The following is a 26,216-nucleotide window of genomic DNA, read 5'->3' on the forward strand; positions in this document are numbered from 1 at the left end:
TCTAGTTTTTTACATTAGGGGGTTGATTTCGGTCACAGTAAGGTATTCTCATAGTATGTGTCAGTCAGAGGTTGATTTTAAGGTTGTTTCCAGATTGAAATGAGAAGTTGTCTTTCTAAAGTCTGAAAAAATAATTTAATAGAAAACTGTTGTTTTTTAAATCCCCAAAGTGGGGGGGGGCATTAAAATTCAATGTGTTGTACAAAACAAACAAACAAAACCTCCAAATAAACAAAAACTATTCTTTTCTTTTTAGAAACTCAGATTTTCTTCTGCACTTTTTTTTTTTTTAAGATTTTATTTATTTATTTGACAGATGGAGATCACAAGTAGGCAGAGAGGCAGGCAGAGAGAGAACGGGAAGCAGGCTCCCTGCTGAGCAGAGAGCCCAATGCAGGGGCGGGGGGAGGGTGTCTTCAATACCAGAACCCTGGGATCATGACCTAAGCCAAAGGCAGAGGCTTTAACCCACTGAGCCACCCAAGCACCCCTCTTCTGCACTGTTTTAAAGGAAACTTGGCATTTGCTATATAAGTTTCTTCAAGTTATTTGCATGCTTTGTTTAAAATACTCAGTGAAAATTTATTACACTATACAAGTCTGCTTCGAATTTTTCTTTATCATCAAGTATGAATTTTTGAGAGAGTTAATAAGAATTACTATTACAGAGGCATTGAATCAACAAGAGTTGAGATCATTTTTAAAATGAGCTCATCTTCTCCTGATATGTAAGTTCTGAATACCTTATCTGAGTGTGCTCTTTCATGTTAATGCCTTTATTACAACTGGACAGAAACTGTATTTTCCCCTAAAACCTGTTGCCTCACATTCTTCACAGCAGCTGAAAACAGCATATGTTAAAACAATGAGGCCTGAGCAACTCGGGGCTTTCATATGCTGGCATAAAGAAAAGGAATGTTAATGTCCAAAATAAAGAAACATTAAAAATCCAGATACTTTGGAATAATATTCCTCACTACTTCATGGTTTAAAGTCATCATTTGATGTTGTTTATGCATCTCAGACTTGAATAATAGGTGTGATTTCTCTGCATTTTTGCAAGAAAAACACATGCCCAAATTTGTTAGAAGCATTTGTTTTTTTATTTACACATTAACTTCATTCTACATATAATTTGAGTACCAAGCATGTGTTAGCATGCCATTGCCAGATATGGAAACTGCAACATTTGGTTAAAAAAACTGTGCATTTATAGATTCAACTGCTAAAATAAATTATCACTTTATTTCAAATTACTTTTTAAAGTACATTAGATATTTATATTTACATTGCTTATCACATATTTGTCACCTAAACATTATGTCTTTATGGTAAATGCTTTTCAGAATACAAATTTCTAGAGGCAAAAACAAAATTTAATATATATATGTATATATATAGATAATCTTATGCCATGTAGATTTCTCAAAAGTTGGTAGTTTTTTAGGGATAAATTGATGATATCAATGAAGTTTAAGACAGAAGAAATTATGGAAGTTATATTTTAAGATGCTATTTAAATAATGTGATTAAATGAGTGTTATTTAAATAATAAGATTAAATAAAAACATTATAGATAATACCATACATTAGTCATCAAGGAATTGGCACCTTTATTTGTCCCAGGTGGAAAAAAAAAAATCCTTCACAAGTGTAGGTTCATTCGCATTCTTAGAGTTGAGATGCACAAAAAAATAAAGGAAGCGCAATAATCCTCTGGGAAGTTTTTTAAAATACAGGGAAAACTTTTTAGGAAGTATGCTTGGAATAATAAGCAGCTTTGACAGATAGCCATTCTTCATTAATTAAAATAATCTCAACCTTAGTCCTCCAGTCTACTGATCAATCATTTAATTTCATATGAGTAAGGCCACTAATTCAAGAATATGCTCTGTGGGGTGCCTGGGTGGTTCAGTGGGTTAAGCCTTTGCCTTCCACTCAGGTCATGATCTCAGGGTCTTGGGATCAAGCCCGGCATTGGCTCTCTGCTCAGCAGGGAGCCTGCTTCTCCCCACACTCTCTCTCTGCCTGCCTCTCTGCCTACTTGTGATCTGTCTGTCAAATAAATAAATAACATCTTTAAAAAATAAACAAAAAAAAAAACAAAAAAAACAAGAATATGCTCTGTATGCATGAACATAAGCAATATAGATTTAAAGCTAGAATATTTTAACCCAAATATTTTAGTTATTTTCCCTGAAAAAAGGAAGATAGGATTTAGACTGTTACTTAGAAATGAAATGAATATAGCATGGAAATGTATTTTTAAGCAGTGATCAAACAAGGCCAGATTCCTAAGTCAGAGGTGTACTTAGAAGTCTCTCTGTAGTAATTATTTCAGAAATCATTCTCAAAGAGTGTGCACGTGTGTGTGTGTGTGTATGTGTGTGTGTGTACTTGGATGTTAATATTTAATGCTGCTCATTTGGCTTTCTCTTTTTATATATACTCTCTTCCCTTGTTATTTTCTCCTTGTTTCAATAACCATATCTGTTATCTTTTGTTGATTGTTTATAAAATAAATCATTCACAATGTAAAAAGTTACATATTTGGAAATCACAATTTAAATAAAAGCATGCATTTTTTTCTGTATAAACTACAAGAAAGTAATTGCCTTTCCTTTTTTTGCCAACCACATAATAGGACGATTTGTTTAAATTTAAGTTTTGCTTTAGATAATAGCAGTGGTAATATACACATTTATATAGTTAAGCAGAATATATGTACATTATTCTATACCTGAAAATGTTTATGGATTTTTCTAGTGATAATTGTTATTATTTTATATTATTATGTACATCACAGAAACTGTGTTCCTTCTTTTTTGTATTTAAGGGACTGAACAATATTAAAAGACTGTCATTCAGGAAACTCTTTTTTGCTTTTGACTTTAGAAGAATATATCCCTGTTAACTAAAAATAACATGAGTTTATTTCCTTATGCTGAAGGAAATCCGTGTTGGCAAACCTTAATGTTTCATAATTAATTTATCTATTTTCCCTATCCACTTAAAGATTATTAACACATTTAAAAAGATTGCATTCAATCCGCTTAGATAATCCATAAATCTGGTGGCAATTTTCAAGTTAATACCTGGCAATATACTTACAATTTTTTTTACTTCAGGTATGAGTCATTAATATGATTACTGTAGCACTCATGAATTATACATTATTTTGATGATTCAGTCATGTTTAAGCTTAGTGACAAATGTCAGCTTCAGATAGTGTTGTCCTACATTTTTCTTCCTGTCCAAGGTTTCTTAAGAAAAAAAAAATAAACCTTATAAAACCATGGCAATGAAAGTGCAACTCTGAAACTAATTTAAAAAATGTACAGGTTACTTTGCTGAATTTTATGTGTACAGCTTATAGTCATTTGGGGGGAAATGGGGAATTTATTTATTTTTAGGTGTATTTAGATGTATAGGCATTATTTTTCCAATATCTGTTATTGAGCATCTGTATATCAATATCTTTTATTATAATTAAGTTATTTATTATAATATAATTATAATTTACTCTTAAAATTCCTATTTCTCTAAGGTTTACACTATAAAGTCCATCCTGCAAGACTCCGTGATTTCAGGCTGACACCCCCTAACTTTTCATCCTAATCATATCTACTTTCCTTGACACATCTTTGCTTTTGACATTCCAAGTCACTTTTGATTTTTTAAGCCAGCTATATTTTTTTAATATTGTTGTAGCTCTTGCTCATGTTTCCTTTACAATAGTTAAAAATTTCCTTTATCACCTTAAATTATAGTTCAAATGCCACTTCCACTCCAATCTCTTTCATACTAACAAGTCCTTTCCCCATTCCTTTCTAAAAAAAATTCATCACACTTCTAATGTTTAGACATGCTCTGTAATCATACAGATAATAAAACCCCATCACATATATATTCTTATAGTTATATGTCCAACTACCTCTCTGAAGACATAAACCAATGTTTTATATAATAACATAGTTAGGGTATAAAACATAATAAAGATAGAGAAAATGTCTTATCAATATGCATGTACACATTTATACGTACATAGCCAGGGTTTATCAATGTAGTATTCCCTCAGCAGTACTAAATCAAACACTTCCAGGAAGTCAGGAAGCATAACATCTTTTCTAAACCAAAGTTATATCTATTTCACTGCAATATTTTCAGGTATAATATGTGATCTGTAGAGCATGGCTGTTTACACTTGAGAAATGTTACCTCCCTCAGTATATGATGGGAACTTTTTCAGTCCCAGAAATATACAAGACAGCAAAGACTAATACAGAAGGGTACATTTTGTTTTTGAGTATTCCTGTGTAAGTTTACAAATTACCATTTTATTTTTTCCAGTTTTATTGAAATATAATTGACAACATATGCAAATTTAAGGTGCATAACATGATTCGATACTCATATACACTGAGAAATGATCTAGCATACAGCACAGTGACTATAGTAAACAAAAACAGTATTATATACTTAAAGATGCTAACAAATAGATCTTAAATGTTATTACTACACACATACAAAATGAATATAATATGAAGTGAGGGAAGTATTAACTAACCTGACCATAGTAACCATCGTACTTACTGTCACACTGTTCTCCTTATGCTTTTTGGGGAGAATGCACCAGACAAGTTCATAGAAATGAGAAGCTGATGGAAATATTCAAGTTCATCTTCAATATAAACTTTTTTTTTATTTTGTCAAATATGTATCTTTTAATTTCAAAATAATAGCTCTATCAGTTTCCTCTGGAGACACTGGAAACACATTCAATTTTTATTACATGTAAATGTCTTGCAAATATTTATCATCCATAATGGCATTTTTTTCTCTAACCCAAATGTCCTCAGTTCCTTCTCCAATGTTCTTTTTTATATAAGAATTTTGAATCGTCCCACATGATGATTATTCTCTGGATGTGGTGTTGAGTCTCTAAGCACCTCTTAAAATGCAGTTTTCTGAACAAACAAAAATAGAATACTTGAGTTTTAGTTTGAAGTGGTCTAGAACTTCTGCCTCTCCACTGACCGTAATCTATCCTCTGCTTTCTGCCACTTCACTAAAAGTGTTTTTGTTTTCATCTTTAGTGCCCCCATCTAATACAAAATCTAATGGATTTTTTCCCAGAGCAACAACGATTATGTTACTTCACTTTCCTGGGGCAATGACAAGGTTAGTTACCCTTATATTTTTGCTTCCCTATCATTCTGATAATGACACTCTCTTGGTCTTCCTGCTGTTATAATTTCTTTGTGTTTTTCTTCACATGCTTCTGTTTCTTTTTTTGCCCTCTCTTTAACGGTGCTCTTTGGGTTTCATTCTATATTCCTTTTGGTTATTTATCTGCATACTTTTATACACTATTTCTTAAAGGAAATTCAACCATGTCAATGGTTTCACTTCATATACCAGTCCTAGACTGGTCTTTCAGAACCCTATTTTCAACCATTTATCAACTATTTCCTACTGATTCTTCAAAGAATGTTAAATCATATATAATTTTCCCCTGAATGATTGTAATTTATTCCAAAACAGAAAATGTGTGCAGCCTTGGGGCAGAAAGGATCTTTTCACTCAGAAATGTAAAGGTCAAGAGAAGGAATATTTTCCCCAGATACAGTGTGTGAACAAATGTGAATCCCTTTAAAAATAAACTAGCATAATGTATCCAGGGTAACCATTCGATATGGGAAACCCGGCAGACTCAAGAAAGAGAAGACCTGTTACCGTAGGAGACTGGGTCCATGGTGCATGCCTCTTGGGGGTACAGGAGAGAGAACCATCAACAATTGACCGGATAGCCTTCCAATCCTGGGTGGTTTCTGCGTTTGGCATTTCACTTATATAATAGTTCACTTGCATATTCTTTTTCTGTGATTTTTTTTTTTGTGATTTTGTTTTTAACATTTACATTGTTAAACTGTGTTGAAAATTTAAGTAAAAACATCTACCCTTTTCTAATACCAATTTCAAAAATTCTATCCTTAACCATTAATATAAATTTTACAATGTAATAAATTCATATATGTATATATTATAATGCATAGAGATAGATAGCATGTGTATGTATTGTGTTATAAATGAAGTGCCCTCACTTTTACATTCTGTTTAATTGTTTAAATTTCCAACTGACCATGCAATCAAGGATTTATTATTATTAACTTCTCCATTATCCTTTACTGCAATACTTAATAAAATGGGAGTTTTATTCAGAGCAGAGAAATTGGTCACACTTTGCAATTCTAGCAGGCATTAGCTTCTGGAAGTCTGAACTATCAGATGAGAGATTTGACTTGCTATTGCTTCTGCTTTTACTACTGTTGCCCTTAACAGTCTAATCCTTTCTAGAAGGAGCAGTGATGCTTGAAACATGGGCTCCCAAATTTAAGTCTCTTGTTTTATTATTTTTTTCAGAATTTATTTGTTTATTTATTTATGTATTTTTATTTATTTAAGAGCAAGAGGGTGGATGCAAGGAGGGCAGAGTGTGGGGAGAGAGGGACAAGCAGATGCCCTCTGAATGCAGAGTCTGATGCGGGCCTCAGTCTCAGGACGCCAGGACCAGGACATGAGCTGAAACCAAGAGTTGGACACTTAACCGGCTGAGCCACCCAGGCACCCCTCCTTCTCTTTTTAAAGTATAAGTTCAATCATCTCCTCATAATTGTTCCTACCCAAACATCAGCCAACAGGGAGCATGCGATCCATACTTTTTTTTCTTTTTTTAATGATTTTATCCATCCATTTGACACAAAGAGAGAGAGACCACAAGTAGGCAGAGAAGCAGGCAGAGAGCCAGAAGCAGGCTCCCTGCTGAGCAGAGTCCAATGCGCTTCTCGATCCCAGGACCCTGAGATCATGACCCCGGCCCAAGGCAGAGGCTTAACCCACTGAGCCACTTAGGCGCCCCACGATCCATATTATGGTGAGGAGAAATGGTAAATTTTGGACTCATCTAAATCAGAATCCTACTAAAAAAGAACACGGGGAAATCTGGTTTATCCATGGCTGTAAAAGCACTGTTGGATTAGATTTAGGTATATATCTCCCTTCCTACTCACGTCGATAAACTTCTAACAGAATGAGGTCAAGTTGTTGAGATGAATACATGGATTGCATTGTTAGTGGTGAAGATAACTGCCAGTCTCCGTTATAAATAGAACACAGAAAAGAGAAGAAAAGTTTGAAAGATATGATTCTGATACATGATCAATTGAACATTTAAATTTAATTTTGTTCTTTCCTGAAGATTTCGATAAAATAAGAACAATGTGACAAAGAGACATAAATTCATAAAATCAAACTAGATTAGTTCTGCATCTCTAACAAGGTCAAGTTCTGATACAAGTTGAGAGACCCAAGTCAGGTATCTGTTTACCAAACTTTTTTTTTCTCTTTTCTTTCCACTCAAAAGTTTATAATGAAGAGAAAACATTTGAGATTTATTGATTTGGTCAAATTTACTGCATGTCATTGTGCATATGGGTATGCTCTTACATATACACACACACTTTCCCTAGAGCAAGGAAATTTTTAACCCTCCTACCAGATAAGATTCTGACAACTGTCCCATAGGATTAGAAGCTACTCTTGCAGAAGGCAGTGGCATTTACAGTGCTGAGACTAAGGAGAGAATGGTAATCACAATTCAGTGTTGTATGTCAGTGTACATAAAATATTTCCTTCTTTATGACACTAGATCTATGAGATTAAGAACAGAACTAATAGCCCATTTCTTCCTTAATGGAAATATTAAATATTATTTTCATTAAAAATAAAATCTAGTGGTCCCTCCTAACATATTTTAAATGTTTTCTAATATTCAGTACAAGGAATATACCCTTGAGAATATAAAGCCAAAAGTATACTTGATATTAAAGTTGATATAATGGTCATGATATTTTCATTTCCTTTTGTTACCAGATTTAAAATAGGGTATTATACTTATTAGTTAATGAAGTAATTGATTAATGTAATTTCATGCTAGACATTACTTACATTTAAGTAATGTCTTTTAGCAGGGAATTATGTAATATGCTTTCATGTAACATATTGTAATACTTTGATATATTGTATATTATAGGTTGTAATTATTTTAATCATAGTCATTTCAATGTAGGCATTTCACATTTTTATATCGTATATTTCACCTAATATTAATTAATATTCAAGCTCAGAATAGGCAGTAAACATTTGTGGGATGAAAGGAAGTGAAAGCATATAGAATCTAGTTGATATACTCAAGAGGGGAAAAGAAAAATCTATAAATTTGGATTTACATTTTCTTTTCTTTTCCACTCAGTTCTGGAGAGCACGTTTGCCCTTTTCTTATACAAAACCATGAGCTAGTTTGTGTTTACTTCATAAGCAACAGTATTTTAATAGAGAAAATAAAAAAATAATCTTATCAGATATTAGAATATTTTTGAATTGGAAATTGTCAACATTTGTATTTTTCTGCCAATACTATTTATAAAATACAATTATAAAATGTTTTCTGTATCTGACTCATACATTTACTTAAATGTGCTTTGCCCAACACCCTCTCATCTGGGCCCATACAAATAAGGCAGTAGAGAATATGGAATTCATATGCAAACATTTAAAGTTGATAAGCCAGTGAATAAAGAATCAACAATGACCAAACCATAGCCATATTTAATGCACCAATGTAAAAAAACACTTGGCCAGACATTATCTTCATAGACCCTCATAACCACACGATGAGTTAGGGAGTTCTAGTCCCTCATTTTACAAATGAAGAAATTTCATTTTACAAATGAAGAAATGAACAACGGTAACGGAAGTAACTTAAAAATGGTGACATGGGTTTTAGAAGGTCACTCAATCTGATATCCTGACTTTTCTGCTATTCTCTCACATTGCTTTCCCACAGTAACCAATTTCATCCATGAGGAAACACACCACACACATAGACACACATTTAACCCTAACAGTATACATGCGATGTGGCTTCAACAAAGATCGATAAAACAAACAGCAAATAGATTTTCATTGTGTGTTGTAGTTTGTTTTATTGATCTCATGTCTCAAGCTTGATTGGGCCACTTTGCCATTGTAGCGCACCACTGTTCCCAATCCATTTCACTGGAGGCCTTTTCTTCTCCAGGACAGTAGGAGACTGAAGCCCTACGCAGTAAACTGAGCCTTCTGAGGACATTGGTAGGGTTAATTAATAATTAAAAATAAAATTTTAAATAAATAAAAATATTTAAATAAAAATATTTATTTTTATATTTATTTATATATATGTTTTATTTTATTTCATTTCGTTTATTTTATTTTATTTTATTAAATTTTTAATATTTATTTATATTTATATATTTATTTATTTTATATGCATTTATTTTATATTTATAAAAATATTTAAATAAAAAGTAATAATTAAAAATAAATCACCAACAGGGGCACCTGGGTGGCCCCGTGGGTTAAGCCTCTCCCTTCCGCTCAGGGCATGATCTCAGGGTCCTCCGATCAAGCCTCGCATTGGGCTCTCTGTTCCACGGGGAGCCTGCTTCCCCCTCTCTCTCTGCCTGCCTCCCTGCCTACCTGTGATCTCTCTCTGTGTCAAATAAATAAATAAAATCTTTAAAAATCAATCAATCAATCACTAACAATCATAAATGTTTCTAGACTAGTCAGAGAAGAACAGTTCTGTAACTTCTGTACGTCTCAAGAAACTGAGACTGAAGTTCAAGTTCTGCTTTCTTTCATGTGGTCCCTTCAAGAATAGTGACAGAATTCAGAATTCAGATTTCCAGACAAAGATCAAATTTGCTTTTCTTCCCGTGGCATCATCTGTATTTCTTTAAATTTGAGAAAACATGTATTTGAGACTGAAACACACGGTCCAAAATATACCTTCGCCACGTGAGAACAATGCTGTCTAAAAACAGCTGGAAGTCGGTAGCCTGGGTGGGACTGAGCAGTTCCTGAGCAGGTGCACCGCAGACGGGCAGCGCTGATGGCTCCGTGGCGCCCAAGCGAGCCCAACTCACTGAAACTGCAGAGTTCCATCATATGTTAATTGGCTCTGCCTCACTAAGCTTGCAGTTATCCGAACCTGGCAGGCTGATTAATGTCTTATTTCTCGCTGGTTATATTTAATTCAGGTGAATGTGCACATTAGATTTAATCAAGATAGTCTAAATATATGATGATAACAGGAAAGAAATGACACAAGTCAACTTTGTAAATCTATTCACATTGTAGTAATGTGAGTGTGTGTCTCTGTTTTCAAAAACCCTCAGGTTTTCCTGGTAGTAATGGGCAGCCCAAAAGGTAGGAAGCTTCATTCAGCTCAGATTTATCATCTCAAATGATAATGGTTTACTTATGGTAGTTTTACGAAACCTCCTAGGTATTCAAGACGTGAGAATCTCTCAATGGTAGATCTCAATTCCCTCGTCCGGACTCCCCAACACAGGAACTGTTCTGAAAGAAAAATATGTCTTCTTATTTTCCATCGTCGGCAATGCTCACAAGTAAATATTAAGGAGTAAACACTCTGATCAAAATGGAACTGCAGACGAATTAGTTCCCAAAGAGTTCTTAGTCTTAGTTAACCATCCGTTTTGCCCTTTAGAGCAATCACTGAAATACCTTATACAATCCTAGGAGTCTTCGGTCATAAGAGAGAGAATAAATAGTTCTTAGTACAAAAATGATACACCTGTAGTACATCTCTAGATAAGACTGTAAAGTATATAACCTGGGTACCTAACAGAATTCTAAAGCATGAGTGATTCCTCTACTACCTAACCAAAATTTAAAAAAAAAAAAAATACCCTGGCCATTTAAAAATGAACTATAAGACAATAATACTGTCATATATTTTCTCAATAACAACCCCCTCAGTCACACTTTGACTGAGACCCCTGTTTATGGCTGAAATTTTCCCTCCAAACCCCATTTTCTTACCTCCCAGTTTCCTTGTAGGAAAATATACCATTTTTCACTATAAAACTAAAAAGGTTTGAAAATACATGCTGCTCTTTAAGAGGGCAAACCTGATTTGGGCAGAAAAACAGAAAAGAATGTGAATTTAATGGAGGGAAATTTTACACTTAATTTCAGCCATAAAATAGACAAACAGGTAAATATATAACATATTACCACCACCACAGAAGGCTTATTTTTGTGCTTTCCCAGTTAACGTACCCCTTGAAAGGCAAACAGTAAGGACTCTATCTGCTAGTTTATTGAACATCCTATTAATAAAATAAGAGTAAATGTTCTATTCTGTACCTGGCTTCTCCAGCTCAATATTATGTTAATGAGATTTATCCATGTGACTGTTTATTTCAGTACTTTATTTCTCTTTTGGTGCAATATTCAATTATACCAGTAAGTACAATTGTATTCTTTTTTTTTTTAAGATTTTTTTTTTTTTTAATTTATTTGACAGACAGATTACAAGTAGGCAGAGAGGCAGGCAGAGAGAGACAGGAGGAGGAGGCAGGCTCCCTGCTGAGCAGAGAGCCCGATGCGGGACTCGATCCCAGGACCCTGAGATCATGACCTGAGCCAAAGGCAGAGGCTTTAATCACTGAGCCACCCAGGTGCCCCTGAATTCTTTTTACATTTCTTTTCCTTGACTTTTTGTTTGGGAGATGACCTCCAGTATCACGCCAAATAGAAAAGGTGACTGTGATCATCAGAATTTTCCCAGCCAGAGGGAACATAATTATTATTTTAGCATTGGTAATAACTCTTAGCTATTATTTTGATATTTTAGGCCAGTTTAATAAAGTTCATTTTTATTTGGTAGTAGATGAAAAATTTAGTATGGAGTGTTGAATATCCGTAAATTCTTTTTCTGCTTTTACTGACATGATCAGATATCTTTTCCTATATATAGAATGATTTTTTCTGTAAAAGCAAGAGTATGTTCCTGAAACAAACTTAATGGATCATAATAGATTCATTATCTATACACTGTATGAATTTTTTTCCTAAGAACTTTTGGTTTAAAAATTTAGAAGTATAGACCTATAGTTTTCTCTTTTTTTCCTGTTTTTTTTTCTTTTTCTTTTTTTTTTTTTCCCCAGCTAACTTTTCCTGTATTATTTCACTGAATCTGCACAAGTGTCCTCAGGGAAAGATCTTGTTCTTACTTCTTCTTTACTGTAATTCCCTGGCAGCTCTTCCTATCAATATTCTGCTATATTCCTTATAAAATAAGTGGGAAAATCCTATCTCTTTACTTATTCTCTGAAAATCTGTTTTCAAGTTTGGGATTTTTTTTTTTTTTTAAGTTTTAGAAAAATTCATCTGTGATATCAGCTTGACTTAGAGTTTTTTCGAGGGCATGGAAAAATTACTAAATCAATTTACACAATATCTTAAGCTATTCATGTAACACATTTTTCATTTTCATTGAGTTAGATCTTCTCCCTTTAGTTTGTTTTTCCATTTGTCCCATTTATCCTCTTATTCCTATTATTTCTCCTTTAAAATAACTTTTTAAAAAATAAATCACATATTTTTTTATTATTTCGTATTTCTCTTTTATTATCATCTTAATTATACAGGCTGTAGTAAGAGAATCATGCCCTCCCTCCAAAATGTTCCCATGCTCAGCTCAGAAACTGTGACTATATGCTCTTACATGTCAAGAGACTTTAAAAGTGAGGGCTGCCTCAATGGCTCAGTCAGTTAAAGGCCCAGCTCTTGGTTTTGGCTCAGGTCTTTTTAAGGGTCATCATCTCAGGGTCCTGGGATAGACCCCTCCGGTGAGCACTGCTTTGAGCCTGCCCTGGGCTCTGTGCTTAGCACAAGAGTCTGTTTTGGATTCTCTCTGTCCCTCTCCTGCTGCCCCTCATCGTGCTCACCCACATGGTCTCTCTCTCTCTCTGTCTCTCTCAAATAAATCAATAAAAGTCTTTAAACCTGTGATTAAGGCAGCAGACTTGGAGACAGGAAGATCATCTTGAATTCTCTAGGTGGGCCCAATCTAATCATATAATTTCTTAAAAGCGGTAGAGGGAGGCAGGTAAATGTTTCAGAGGGAAATGACTAGAGAAGGCATCGACCCCCAGTTGCAGGCTGGCAGATGGAGGAAGGCAGGCATGGGCCAAGGTTTAGATTTAGATCTAAGTATTTTGTTGTTGGGAGTGCTGAGGTAGATGGTATTGGTTTTTCATAAATTCTACTTGTTCGTTGTTGGTATGTAGGAAAGCAATTGACTTCTGCATGGTAACCTCATTATCTTGCAACATTATTGTAATGTTTTATTTTCCTAGAGTTTCTTTGTTCATAGCCTATGTAGCTAATCATGTCATCTGAAAACAAAGACAGCTTTGTATCTTCCTCTCCAATCAGCATACATTTCCATTTCTTGCCCTGTTGCATTAGCAAGGACTTCCAGTACAGTGTTTATAAAGAGGGAAGAGAGGGGATCTTAGTGGAAAGCTTTGTTTACTATTTAGTATTACAGCTATGTACTCATAGCTACATACAATTTAGTTGCTTTATTTAGGACAGAAGGGCAAGCCAAACCATCCCCTTTTGTAATTAGTGAAATATAAATGAAGTTTAGAAATATTCTGAGGGTCCTTTAAGAAGAAAGATTAATAGAAGAATAACTGAAGTTTGGACAGTCTTTTGGCTTAAGTCCTTTTAAGGTGGTATAACCACAGGGCGCCTGGGTGGCTCAGTGGGTTAAAGCCTCTGCCTTCAGCTCAGGTCATGATCCCAGGGTGCTGGGATGGAGCCCCGCATCGGGCTCTCTGCTCGGCAGGGAGCCTGCTTCCTCCTCTCTCTCTCTGCCTGCCTTTCTGCTTACTTGTAATCTCTGTCTGTCAAATAAATAAATAAAATCTTAAAAAAAAAATAAAGTGGTATAACCATGATTATAGATCTTCATTATAAATAATTAAAAAGAACCTGTTTACCTAAAATTATCACTACTTATGTTAATAATGTTAATTTGAGAGACTCTGTATATATATTATAGATCATTAATTTGCCATACTTCATACTGTATCTGATATTCCCCTCTACTCCTTAGTAGAGAAGTATGTATCTGAGTGCATCATTGTATCTGATAGATACTGTCTCACTGTAAAAAGTTTTCAGTTAAGCTTTAGAGGAATAATTCTGAGAGCATACAGACCTATATACCTAGTAAGGAATTCTTTACTATTATTTTTGAAATTATAAATAGTGTTGAAAAAGTAAGAAATTATTAATAAGCCATATCAAATAATCTATTATCCATTGTTGAGTAAAATTAGAAATTTCAAAAGGTAAGACTGGCTTCGATCATCTTAATATTGTGAAATGCATGCTACAAAATGGGTAGAACGGGTGCCTGGGTGGCTCAGTGGGTTAAGCCGCTGCCTTCAGCTCAGGTCATGATCTCAGGATCCTGGGATCGAGTCCCGCATCAGGCTCTCTGCTCAGCAGGGAGCCTGCTTCCCTCTCTCTCTCTCTGCCTGCCTTTCTGCCTCCTTGTGATCTCTGTCTGGCAAATAAATAAATAAATAAATCTTAAAAAAAAAATGTGTAGAACATGACACGATTATGAAACAAGAGTCAAAGCATGAAATATTAATGAAATTGGGGATATTTGAGAAATATAGCACAAGTTTTAAGAAAACAGAATAAAAATCGGGGCACCTGAGTGGCTCAGTGGGTTAAGTATCTGCCTTAGCCTCCAGTCATGATCCCAGGGTCCTGAGATGGAGCCCCACGTCGGGCTCCCTGCTCAGCGGAAACCCTGTTTCTCCCTCTGCCCCTGCTGCTCCCCCCTGCCAGTGTTCTCTCTCTTGCTCATTCTCTCTCAAATAAATAAATAAATCTCTTAAGAAAAAAAAAAGAGTAAAAATTAAATGCAAAATAAAATATATATACAAGCACACATTGATTTGGGGGCAAGTAAACTGAGAAAAAGTCACTTTCTCTTAATATCAACATGATTTAAACAGACATTTAAGAGAAACTTCAGACATGATAACAAATGGGAAACAAACAGCACTGCAGGGAGATGTTTAATGTTATGTAGAAAATGTTTTGATATGCAAGACTCTGCTGAGTGAGAGATGTCCTTTTGAAGGGCAGGCTCAATAGGAAAGATTCTCTCCTGCAGGATAGGAGTCCACAGAAAGCTCTCCACAGTCCTGCAGTGCAAACAGAATGCAGGGACAGCTGGGCCTCATGGTTGGGGGGGAGCGTGTAGAGGTAGAGTCAGAAAGTCGCAAGACTGGGCAAACCGAGCCATAGAGATTTCCTGATTTTCAGTGATAGACAGCGAGCATCTAGCTGAGAACCTTGAAAAAATAATTACCCTGCTAAGAAAGAATGGAGAATGTCCTGGAATGAATAATAATGACTGATTCAATCTGTAAGAAATAAAGTAACAAACTCTCCTCAAAATTTCACAAATTATGGAAAAATAAGAGAAAAAGTTAGAACCAGAACAAGGCAGAACAGTGGCAATGTCCTTAATCCCAGCTACATGGGGTCTTTTTTTCTCATTAAAACTTAAGAAATAACTGGAAATTACCCAAACATCATAGACTGCCAATAACGGGTTGCCATGTGCAAAATTACCTCAATGAAAAGACTGTGTGTTTCATTTCATAGTTGAGTTAAATCATCCTCAACTAATCCTTTTGTTGATTTCGTAAAGTCCAAATGTGGAAATAAGATCTCCTACTGAGATTGTTTCGGATAAGCTGCACTCAAACTGTGAACCAGCATCCTAGGGGCCAACTCCTTGAAAGATGGAGAAAAAGACAAAAGACATCAGGTGTTCAGGTTTCCACTGCAATTCAGCTAGAGTCACATGTGTTGGACTGGACTGGTAGTTGAAATCGGAGCAAAAATTTCCCTCTTCAAAAAACTTCCAAATGAGAAGAATACATTGAAAACCGGTATGACAATTCATATCCGTATTGTATTATGTGAAGATTATATGAGTCTCACGGTGAAAGTCTGGGTTTCAGACTGGTCATGCCAGAAACATCAGCTAATTTACTACCCTTTTTTATTTTCCGGGGTCTCCACTAGTCATTTTGAGATGCCACATAACAGGCAAACAGAACAAACCAACTTATTTTGCACTTATTTTATGGACCTAACGCTAGATTGATATATCTAAACACATATTCCATAATTTTTGCTATTATATAAGTTGCATATGGTTCCAAACTCTCATTAGGTCAGTTTTCCCCTCCTCTTATGGATGGCATATATATGCATCATTTGTTATGGTCTTTATTTCTTAGGTCAAACAGCATGACAATCTTACCAGGCTTTGCAGTTACTGAAGTTGGCAAAAATGCTTTTTTACAAATATCTACATTTTATTTCAAAATAATGTGATACATTAGTTTTTAAATGTATAATCTTTACATAAAAGTGATACAAATTTACATTAAAATCACTTTTAAATAAGATACAACTTGCATACAATTACTCAATCCATTTTAAGTGTACAATTTGTTATTGTGGCTCTCTCTAAACATTCACATACACACACACACACACACACACACACACACATCAAATGACAATAGAATTAAAATATAAAAAAGAACCATTTATAGTTTTATAGATGACCATTTCCCCATCCACAGCCCAGATTTCTGTCACTCTAGAGTTGGCTTTTCCTGAATATATATATATTATGTAGCATGTCATCTTTCGTGTCTGACTTCTTTTCCTTGTTGTTGCATGTATCTATGATTCATTCTGTTTATTGCTGGGTAGCATTCCATCATATGGAAATGCCATAGTTTGTTTATCTGCTGATATAATAGACATCTGGACGGTTTCCAGTTTTAGCAGTGATGAGTACACATACTGTGAACATTTGCGTTCAAGTTTTTGGGGACATATGCTTTAATTTCTCTTGAGTAAATACCTAGGAATACAATTACTGGGATGTATGGTAAGCATATGGTAACTTTACAAGAAACTGCCAAATATATTCTAACATGGCTGTACTACTTTGCATTCCCATGAGCAATCTATGATATTTCCATTTGCCTCACATTCTTGTCTACACTTGGTATTGCCAGGGTATTTAATTTAGCCATTCTGGTGGGTATACAGTAGTATCTTGGTGAGGGTTTTATTTGCATCCTTGTAATAATTCTTTATGAAAAGCATCATTTCATGTGCTTAATTGGAATTTATGTGTCTTCTTTGATGAATCTGTACAAGCCTTTTATCCAAATTTTTCATCAGTTTGTTTCCTTATTATTGAGTTGTAAGAATTCTTCGCTTTCCAAATGCAAGATATTCATCATATATATTTTGCAAATGTTTTCTCCCAGGCAAATGTTTTCTCCCTTTATATTTTCTTTCTCTTTTTTTTAAGGCTTTATTTACTTGAGAGAGAGAGAGAGAGAGCACGAGCGAGGGAGCACAAGCAGGGGGAACTGCAGGCAGAGGGAGAAGCAGATTCCTCGCTGAGCAGGGAGCCTGATGCAGGACTCAGTCCCAGGACCCCGGGCTCGACCTGAATCAGAGCATATTTTTAACCAACTGAGCCACCTAGGTGCCTATCCTTATATTTTCTAAATAGAATCTTTCAAAATATTTATGTAAGTTTTTAGTTTTGATGGAGTCTCATTTATTTTTAGTTCTATAGTTCCTCTTTTCTCTTTTAAAGAAATCTTTGCCTCACTCAACCTCACAAGTATTTGTTCTTTTTAATTCTAGAATTTTTAAAGTTTTAACATTAAACAACAGGAGATTATATGCAAATGTAAAGGTAGTGAATAGAGGAGTTGTAGGTCACACTGTCTGGGATAAATCCTCTTCGGCCACATCAATCACCCTACATTGTCTGTCCTGTAAATGGTTATGCTTTCTAAATTTCAGTGCTCTCATTGGTAAAATAGAGATGATACTAGCTAGCACTGAAAACATGTAATTGTTTTATGATTATATAATGTTATATGAAAAACTTGGCATGATGACTGAGTCATACCTTAGTACATTTTAACACTGTCACCTGTTACTATTTTTTCATTATTAGTATTAATTCCTTAATAATAAAAATGCTTTTTAGAAAAATGCCTTTGTGGGAGGCACCTGGCAGGCACAGTCAGGATAACATGCAACTCTTGATCTTGGAGTTGTAAATTCAAACCCCACATTGGGTGGAGAGATTACTTAAAAATAATATTTTTTTAAAAAGGTGTCTTCACTGAACATGAAAAAAGAAGGAATTAAGACTTCACCAAACATGTTATAATGTGTCCATCAAAATCATCAACCGCCCCAAAGGTAAACAAATATAAATGCTTATTCCACAACAATTGATGTAGAGAAGGTATTTTCCAAAAAATTATATATGAATCAACATTTGGTCTATTCAACTACATCTAATATCTTCTGATAGAAACGCAGATGTTATTATGGTTCACATGCGCGTTAACAAAAGACTAGACTAGAAACTTCTACTATATGATTCTAAAGAACACCCAATAAACACTAGGTACTCTTTTAAACACTTCACGTGCTCATTGATTTAATCCTCACAAGAATCCTGTGAGGTGGACAGACATTAGTACCCACAGTTTGCTAAAGGGACAAATGGGGCAGAAAGGTTATCTAAATTGACCCAGGATTCTTTAATGTGAAACTGGTAGGTGAGTTTAAGAGATACAGTTCCAGAGCGCATGTTCTTAATACCTACATCATGCCAACTAACAGTTGCCATGACGAGGCATGGACCCTGTGGGTATATGCCCCAAAGACTTGTGGGAGGATCCTTCAGGAACCTGGACAAGAAGGGAGACCAACTGAGAAATTTTGAGGATCAGATACTAAGTAACCTAAAGGTAGATCTGCATTTCCTTTTACAAAAGGACTTACACATGCAATATTGTGGTGGTTTGTGCTGACGTCTGTAACACATTATTGTTGAGCAGTAAGTGCTGGCATTATAGGAAGTGAGGGTGCTATTCCTTGCCCTAGTGGTGTCAGGCAACTTAAGCAAAGGGATGGATGTCTCTTGTAAGCAGAAACCTTAAGGACTGGTATGTGCTTTGCCGTGTTTAGTTTTGCCCCTTCTCTGAGCTAGAGTCCGCTTTCTCAGGCTGCTTCTGGAGTGAATAAAACATGGGAGTGTAACCACAGCTGAGGCATAAAGTGGGCACACTGTGAACTAGAAATTAACTCTATTTTTCTTTTTCTTTTCTTTTTTTTTATTTATTTGTTTGACAGACAGGTAGACACAGGTAGACAGGTCTACACAGGTAGACAGACAGGTAGATCGCAAGTAGGCAGAGAGGCAGGCAGAGAGGAGGAAGCAGGCTCTCCGCAGAGCAGAGAGCCAGATGTGGGGCTCGATCCCAGGACCCTGGGATCATGACCTGAGCTGAAGGCAGAGACTTTAACCCACTGAGCCACCCAGGTGCCCCTAGTTCTATTTTTCTAAGCTGGCTGTAATTTGTCATTTGTTACCACAGCATAATCTAGTCTATCCAAATTGACACAGAGTCCCCCCTTTTAACATTTTTAATTTAAAGTAAGATTTAACTCACTAAACGAGTACTTGTCATGTTCTCTGAATGATGTTCTCTAAGCTGGCCCAGCAAAGAGGTTTGATAGTGAATGCAGCTGCATAGTTAAGATGGGGGTTGGCATTCCACAGCTGTGAATGAACAGGTAAAGAAAATATGCATATAGAGACAACGGAATGTTATTTGGCCCTAAAAAAGAAGGAAATCTTGCCATTTGAGACAAGACAGGCGAATCTAGAGATAGATAAGGGAACAAAATCAGTTACAGAAAGACAAATTCTGAGTGATTTAACTTCTTTGAGGTACCTAAAATAGTTAAGTTCATGGAATTGGAGAATAGAATGGTGGTTGCCAGGGGCTTGGGGAAGGGGGAAATGGGGAATTGTTTTTCAAAGAATATAGAGTTTATATTATGCAAGTTGAATAAATTCTAGAGACCTGCTGTCCAGATAGCACCAGTGGTTCACAACATGTTTAGATTTTGTGCACTTAAAAATATCATGTACCAGGTTGCCTGGGTGGCTCATTTGTTAAGTGCCTGCCTTCTGCTCAGGTCATGATCCCAGGGTCCTGGGATCAAGTCCCACATCAGGCTCCCTGCTCCACAGGAAGCCTGCTTCTCCCTCTTCCACTCCCCCTGCTTGTGCTACCTCTCTTGCTATCTCTCTCCTTCTGTCAAATAAATAAATAAATAATCTTTTTTAAAAAATCATGCACCTTAAGATATAGCAAGATGATAGATCTCATGCTAAGTCTGCCTACTAAAAAAATAGGTGAAGAGCTACAAACTTCAAGTTATGTACAAAGTTCAAGGTACAAAGGTACAAAGTTCAAGGTACAAAGGTACAAAGTTCAAGTTATGAAATAAATAAATCATAGAGATAAAAAGTACAGCCTAAGAAATATAGTAAATAGTATTATGATAATGTTGCATGGTGATAGTTAAAATTTTGAGCATTGCCTAATGCATAGAATTGTCAAGTCTCTATGTTATAGATCTTAAACTAATAGAACACTGCATGCTAATGTACTTTAATAATAATTGGAAAAACAAAAAGGAAAGCAAGGAAATCTTTGGAGGTGATAGATAATACTTTGATTGTGGTGATGAGATCATGATGTATCCATATGTCAAAACTCATCATGATATATGTGTTCATTCTTATATATTGATTATACATCAGTAAAGCTAAAAAAAGAAAAAAGAAAAAGAAAAAGGCCGATCTTGAATATTCTGAGATTTCCTGGAGTTGAGCCAGTAATCCAACATATAACCTTTCATGGTTAGCTCATCTTTTCACTGAGGGAAAACAAACTAGAAATGTTTCTGGAAGCACTTCTGATTTTTATTATATTCCCCAAATCAAAATTATATATGATTGACAGCCTCAATGTTAATGGCCATTTTGTCTCAAAATCCATAAAGATGCATGCATATTAGACCGGAGATTTTATAAGTCTTGTTAGCACTGTTACAGGGAACGAGTTTTATATTTCAGGTATTTTCTTGTCCTTTTAGTACATCAAGAAGAACTTACATATTTATGACAAAACATTGCAAAGAACTCCTGAAATGCACTTTTTCAGTTAAGAGAATAAAATCAGTAAAATCCATGAAACCAGAAACAAGTTCAAGAATTAACCTTATAAATATTTCCATCTTAGCTCTTACTCAGTAAACATGTAATGTGGCATCATTTCCCTTGCCGAATGCTACTGCAAACCATGATCAATATATAAAAACAAAGGAACTTGTGGTTATCGTTCCAAAGTTAAGGGTAATCTGAGTCATCATATACTTATCAGTGAAAATAAGCAAAATGAGACACCACGCTGTGCTTATTATCAATCTACTTCACAGATTAAATTTTTAAAGCACAGGTTGAAAGATCACTTGGGGAGTATGGCTATCTGTAATGTTCACTGTCAGTATGATCCCAATTCGTAGAGAAAACCGTGGCACAGAGTTCATTTAGAAATGAGCCAGTCTATGGTGCTGTAAAATTAGCTACATGCAACGTAGCCAGAGGGAGAATGTCCTCGCATTCTCTTAGAAAATGTTTCTGCAGATTAATTATCAAAGAAAGTCTGAGTAGAGATGCTGAAGCATGAGCCTTCTGCCAAGTTCAGGTGACAGTAATAAGGGACAGTGTCAAAAACTTAGGATTAGTTGCATTAGAGGAACTGGTTTATACTCATCAATATTTCCATGCTTATGATCTCAGTCTTTAAATTGAAGGACAAAGAAATAACAGTTTACTTCCCCCATGAACATCAAATAGACATAAGCAGCGCTCAAAAAATTAAGTATAAATTTATCACAACTTTGAAGTAAAATGTTTTCTTTACTCTTAGGACAGGAAAGGTACACATGCACAAGACTGGTCTTTACATTCAAACCCTTTAACCAGAGGAGTTTCATGTCGGAGCTCTGAATTGTTCCCTCAACTGTAATACTAACCCTAACTTTAGCATCACACAAAACCCTGTTCATTTCATTTTCAAGAAATAAGGACATTATCTACTGCTATTCATTGCACACAAACATTTACAAATTGTATTTTTGTTTTCAAATACACACTCTCTCCTTTCCTAAGTCTCTTACCAATAATTTGACTGTGAAGAGGTAGATATACGAAAGTGCATTTTCATTTCAGTTTAAATTAGTGTATAGTTTGTTTACTGTTTTCCATTCACCTTTTATCTCCCAATACAGATTGTAATACCAGTGCTTGAAAAGAACTGTAAAAACCATTTCACTATATTTTTATACTGTAAACGTTTCATTTGAAATGTATTGGCCCAATGAATTTAACAGTTATGTGCCAGCAGGTGGAATGTTTGTTTGAAAATGATTTCCAGTTTCTAATTCTCTGCTCAGCCAGGAGGAGTATCTACAGTGATGTTCTGAGCCTAAGCAGAAAGAACACTAGGTTTCCTTTTATGAATCATTTGAAAACACATTCATAGTCCTCTCTATTTACACTAAAAATGTTTCCCAGCTAGGGTTACCAAGGAGACTCTGGTGGGTACTTCTCACCTGGTCTCCTCTAATTGGTGTCCGGATTGTGATTTATAGCTTAGGAATGAGATGCACAAAAAACACCAAAAAATGCACAATGAATCCTTTCTGCCTGTGGTACACAGGGAGGAGACTATGTATCGTGCTTTGGTCTCTGTTTATAAGAAACAAAATTGGATCTCTTCCCTTCTCCTTACTTCTTCATCACCCACAAATCTTCTAATTCATGTTCTGCTTTTGCATTTATTTTACAAATGTGGAACTGAAAATATTTTCATGAAAACATCACAAAAATTTTTCATTTTCCATGTGGAATTAATTGTCATTGAACAAGGTTTCCTGTGAAGGGCCAAGAATTAGCCTGGAGCAATTAATTTTCAGTCTCAACCACATATTATAAGTCAATCTTTACAAGTTATGTTGAATCTGAATGACACCACAATGCCTAGTGGACATGGGGGGCATGTTTGTAAGAGTGCCAAGAATAACATTCTTGGCAAGAATGACATCTCTCAGGTTGTACTCTTTTTTTTTTTTTTTAAGATTTATTTATTTATTTGACACAGAGAGAGAAATCACAAGTAGGCAGAGAGGTGGGCAGAGAGAGAGGAGGAAGCAGGTTCCCTGCTGAGCAGAGACACCAATGGGGGCTCGATCCCAAGACCCTGAGACCATGACCCGAGCCGAAAGCAGAGGCTTAACCCACTGAGCCACCCAGGTACCCCTCAGGTTATACTCTTAACTGTAATTATACTTAGAATTATTTCAAAAGGTAGAGAATGAATGGGCTTCTAATACAGGTTCTTTTAATTCAAGAAAGATTTAGAATCTGCACTTGAAATCTTCTTATAAATTCAGAATCATGCTACTGTTCACAGAGGAATTCATTTGGAAGATCATTCAGAAATGTAAGCTGGTGATGGATTTGGGGTACTTCTCACTGACTCATTATGAGAAAAGGTGGTCTGAAATACCAGAATCCAGCAAGGGTCTTGATTTCCAATATTTTATTCTAATTGCAAGAGCCATAGTGATTTGTAAACTTTGGCTACCTTGCGATTTATAATAAATGTGCTACTGAGAAGTATTTAATGCAAATCAAATTTTGAGAACTTAAATAACATTTTAGATGCACTCAACAATTCTCTATTTAGTGGAAATGTGCACTGATTAGTTTTGAAAGTGATCACTCATTACCTACTTCATATTTTCAGGAAATCCAGGTTTAAATTTGTTGTGATTTGAATAACTTTCTATCTTACTTTGTATTTGTAATCATTCATTCATCCACCTAGACATTCAAATGACTTAAGAACATCTACTCTTTGTTAGGTGACAAATTAGAAATAGGAGAGATGACTGATCATCCATTATAGTCCCCCTATATCATAATACTTCATTCATTTCAGTAACTGTTTGATGTCATTTTAAATAAACAAACAAGCATTCACTTCTGTGAAGATCATCTAAAAGTGAATTATAAAAGAACTTTATTCTTTTATCATTTATTAATGGTTAAAAATAAAATAATAATTTTTAAAAATCTATGCTCATCCAGACTTAGCGATCACTTTAAACATCATTTACGTTATTGCTGGAAAAAGTTGTCACTGCAATTTTCTAGATAAAACAAAGCCAAAGATAAAAGGAGAATAATCCCAACTTGTTCAAAGCTGTACTTTCCAGACAATGGCCCTGAAGACTCACAGTAGGGAAAAGTTGTCTACAACTTGTTTTCTGAAACATGGCAAAAGGAAGGAAAACATCAAAGGTACCGTTCAAGGACTCGTTTTATTTATTCTGTGTGTTGCAGTTGGTAAACTATGTACTATACTGTATGTGTCAACACTTTCTCATTTCCTAAAGGTGGAGGAAATGTCCCTGATTTGTATAAAATGACAAAATTCCTCCATGTCCTTGGCTTAAAGCCTTAATAATGTTTTTCTCTCTTCAGTAAGTTCAATACATACCTGTCATGGTGTAGAGGTCTGGAGCTTTTCTTTTTGTTTGTCTAATAACATTAATTTACCAGCAAGGGGAAAAATGTGCTTTGACCTGCCAAGGGATAGATGAGAGATGGATGAATGAAAGAGAGCAAGAGAGAGAGATTATCCTTAAGTAAAGAGACACAATCGTATATATTCTATCTTCAAATATATTGTAGTCTTAGGCAATATCCAACATCATCAATATTGAACTAGTTATTTCCTTATTTTTAAATATTAAGCTTTTATTATAGCAACAATATCTTTAAAAGATATAATAGCAATAACTGGTTGTTCATACTCTTTTTCACAAGGACTTAGAGAATTAGAATGTAATTATTTTCCAATACTAATGCCTAAACTGAAATTTTACTCCTTCCCATTCTAAAATGATTACATGTGTTCTTGCATATATAAGCATGATTTATTGTGTTTTAAAGAGAGAGACCGTGCTCACGTTGGAGGGGAAGGAGCAGAGAGAGAGAGAGACAGAGAGGGAGAACATTAAGTAGACTCCATGCCCAGGGATGAACCTGATATGGGGCTTGATCCCAGTACCCTGAGATCATGACCTGAGCCAAAATCAAAAGTCAGACATTTAACTGACTGAGCCATCAGGAATCCGTTAACCATGAATATTTTTGAAAACAGTAATACATCTACACACATAGAGAAAAATATTTACAGAGTTTAAGCCAGTGATTTCCATAAGAATATAGAGAGCATGTTGGCAACTGGCTCTAATACTGCTTTATCCAGGTCTAGCAAATATGGAAGTATCATAATTTTTCTCTTTCCTATCGATCCTCAAAGTCCTGCACATTTTAGCACAGTTCATTGGAGAGGGAAGATTCAATATAGTGTTAATTATGGAAATTTTTCTCTTAAAAACAGACTCAGAAGTAATGCAAACTAGAGTTTAACACTAAACATTTTACACTAAAACTTAAAGGATAATCATATTTATTTTTCTATATAACCTATAGCTTCTCAGAGCTTTTTTCCCCTACTTTATCTTCCAGGTAAGAAAATTTGTTCTTTCTGAAAATTTTCTTCAAAAATCAACAATAGAATTTTAGATCATTTTGCACCCAAACTATGATCTGAAATGCACATTCAGTGATTTTTCTCTTATTTCTTTATTTTATCTTTTGCAGAATAGCCATCAGCTATTAAGAAAAGCTGACTTTTTGGAGAATAAAATGTGTTTTAATGCCTGTAGTTCAATTGTGTTTTTATAGATGATATCTAAGTCACGTAAAGAATAGAATATATTCTCTCTCATATGCAATCCAGTGATCTCTTATTTTTAGTATACCAGCATAATTACATTCAGTTTCCTTTACTAGTAGTTTAATTTAAGATAAACTGAAATTTTAAATCCAATACTTATAGAAAAGCCTAAGAAAGACATACATCTCTCATCAAGATGGCTGTTACAATGACTTCAACGTTACAAACTTTCGAGCAGATTTTCCCTGAAACATGAAATACAGCGTTATCAGTTGTAATCATTGATTCAAAGTGAGCTGGAATTGCAGGTAAGCTATTCTGTATTCACAAGGGACAATATAATTTAAATTCCATGTAGATAGAAAGATAAATCTGAAACATTACTCTATAGCAAAATTAATTATTATTCCATTGGGAGCTTTCAGGGCCCATATTTCTACATTACATTAATTTAGCTATAAA

This window comes from Lontra canadensis, unplaced genomic scaffold (assembly GCF_010015895.1).
Source record: "Lontra canadensis isolate GAN:19392208 unplaced genomic scaffold, GSC_riverotter_1.0 scaffold44, whole genome shotgun sequence".
Classification (NCBI taxonomy): domain Eukaryota; kingdom Metazoa; phylum Chordata; class Mammalia; order Carnivora; family Mustelidae; genus Lontra; species Lontra canadensis.